The sequence below is a fragment of the Nipponia nippon genome, unplaced genomic scaffold (assembly GCF_047370975.1).
Source record: "Nipponia nippon isolate SJK-2023a ecotype South Korea unplaced genomic scaffold, ASM4737097v1 scaffold_32, whole genome shotgun sequence".
In the NCBI taxonomy this organism is placed as follows: domain Eukaryota; kingdom Metazoa; phylum Chordata; class Aves; order Pelecaniformes; family Threskiornithidae; genus Nipponia; species Nipponia nippon.
In genome coordinates this window covers 285,937-288,971 of record NW_028262350.1, presented here as the reverse complement: position 1 = coordinate 288,971, position 3,035 = coordinate 285,937, and positions in this window count along the sequence as shown.

Sequence of the window (3,035 nt, the reverse complement as noted above, 5' to 3'; positions counted from 1 at the left end):
CTTACAATATTTGTTATCTAAGAAGTATATGCCTGTGGAGAAAACATTCTAGTATAATCCTGTAAATGTGAGATACTAACTTTCTTTACACTTCAGCAGTCTAAAAGAACACTGGGTCTGCCATCCCATCAGTAACTAATGAAAGGCATATCTATTTCTGTAGCCTGGGGAGTTTTGAAATAGATTTGGTTTTTTTCAGAAGAAATGGGAGATTTCTGTTTTGCTGGCTGTTTAATTTTAATTTTTGCAGTTTTTGGCAAGAGCACTTTGAGCTGTGGATAACTGACTCTAGTTTGTCTAAATCTAAATAAATGCATGCTTTATGACCCTTCTGCCACCAGGGCTGCATTTTAATGCCAGCATTACCCTTCATTTGAGCAATGGCTGCAACTGGGGCTTGCTAACAGAGTTTCAGAGAAGAAACGAGTAACAGGGTGAGTAAAAATAGCTTTATTTTCCTGTTTACACCTGTTTTGGAGTGAGATGACTAGACAACATGAAAGGAACTGCATTTTTGGGAATCTCAGAATCAATACCCAGATTTTAGTTCTTTCAATTATAGATACCAACAGAGACAAAACTACTTCTGCTTGCAGAGCTCTGTCTCTTCAAAAGTATGTATAACCGAACCGCAAAACTCCCTTCGATGCTGAGAAAAAGAATGTTAAAGGCTACGTAAAAACAAAGAGCTGGTGAGATAGGCCACAGCATATCAAACCTACATCAAACGGTCCTGCCTTTAACAGGAAGCAACTCGCAGCCATTCCCATTTTCCCTCCTCCGGCGGATGGAAGTACAGAAAAAAAAGCCAGTCTCAGATGAAGTGAAAAGGTGTTTGGCCAAGAGATGATGAGCCTTACGCCGTGCACCAAAGGTCTGTCAGAATGGGAGATTACAGACCTCCAGGATTTCATTCTGTGTGATCAGAGACCCTTCCTGGAAGGTCTTGCCTACTGTCCTCAAGAAATTTTCAGTGAGAACAATAGAGCAACAAATGACATTGTGAAAGAATGGTGTTAGACAAGATGTTAGAGCATCGTTTGGGTAGCAGCGAGCAAATGGTGCTTTTAAGTAGCATGATCATGTCCCCTGTCTAGCCAGTTTCCTCCTACCCTAAAACTTTTCAAACGCTGCCTGATGCTTTCTCAGTTTTCCTTTTCAAAATAGGTAGCTGAGTGAGATTCCTTAATCCACGAACGAGATGCACACGCCTCAGTCCAGAATTCTGTGTCTGTTTAACAGAAAATACCCATTATTAAAAGAAGAACATTGTATGTCAAACTATAATTGCAATTTTGAAGGAGAGGATGTATTTATGCAGACAATAATTTAGCAACAATACCAATCCCAACATTTTCCTCTTGAGAGGCACTACAGGAGCTTTCATGATTGCATGTGATCGAGATAACATCTTGACTGAAATAATGCACCTCTGGCACACTGGGGTACAGCTATCAGAGGGCAGACAGCACTCAGTTGTAAACAAAGAAAAATCTTCATAATTGTACCTTCTGCTTTGTTAAAATGTTACAGAATTAGTATGGTCTTTACAGACAAAAGATGCCAGAATTTGTATATACGCTAGACCAAACCGGAATACCAGCTTTGGGTATTTCCCCATTCGATTATGCCAGGACCAACTTAGCTCAGTTTTTAAGAGTTCACAAGATCACTGTTCACGACTGCAGATGGCAATCAGACAAATGTTCATTTGGGGTAGGAAATGCTTCATACCATTTTCTACAGCTTTGGCACAGCTATTTATAGGCTGTGCTCAGTGGCTACTGTCACAATTTTGGATTACATGTGATGTTTATGGTCCTGAATAAAGATAAAAGATACACTGAGAGCAGCTAAAACTGCATTTCCAGTTTGTCTGTCCATTAATTAAAATTCCAGCACATTATCCTTTGTAACTTCTGTTCCAGCATTCTGGAAGGATACTATATATGGACTGGTACTTTTCTGTGATGGTCTCAGGACACAGGCAGGACAAGACTCATTGGCAGACCAACTAGTATAGTTGGAAAAATTAGAAAAGCTTTTCTGTTTTTTTTTTTTAATTTTTGCTACTTCTGCAGAGTTCAGACAAAGTTTGCTGTTAAAGGGGTCGTGCACCCCAAAAACTTGCCTCACAGTTCTAATTACTCCAATCAGTTTAAGAAAAGACATTACTTCTACTAATAAATCTTGTCCAAACTGAAGTGCCAGAAAAAGACAACCAGTTGCTGTGTTATTTTCTGCCTATCCCACCTATCCTCTCATCCCCTGGGAGAATGAGCAAGTTAGCATGTTTAGCCTAAAGAAAAGATGACGACAAGAACCTTCATATATACATAGGTCAACAGGAGACACAAGGGACTGTTTATTCTCCATGACTGCAGTGAACAGGACAAGGGCTTAAAAGGCAGCAAGGATGACTCTGATTGGAAATTAGGACTAATTTTTTTAATTGCAAGGATGGTTAAGCATTGAAATGGACTGTGTGTAAAGACTGTGATATCGCCATCAATGGAGACCTGTAAGAACAGTAAGCATTTGTCATAAATAAAATACAGTTGGGCCTGGTGTGGGCTATTGGGGTAATGACTTAGACATGCCTTGTGAAATTCATAGCAGGCCCATGAAAACAGATGCAACTTAGGAATCGGAGCAGCCGCATTTTGTGCACAGGATGAAGTAAGACACAAGGCCTGCTGCAAATTAGTATTTTCTAGATCAGCATGTCGTAAGCTTTCGGGGATATGGAAAATTAACTCTAAAAATTTCTCCCAGATGATCATGAATCTTATCATTAAAATGTTTAACTCAGGACATGATAAAGTTGATGTAAATCATATACGTTCTTTTGCGCATGCGTCAGTAGGCCATTGAAACAATTTGCAGCAGACACCTGAGGTATCTGTAAGGAAGATAACATTGCTCACCTTCACAATCAGGCTTGGGAAATCGTTAGAAAAATACCAGTTCTAAAGCAGTGATAATTATTTTACAAGTCAACAAAATTAGTAAGGCTACTTAAAGTAAAACTCTCA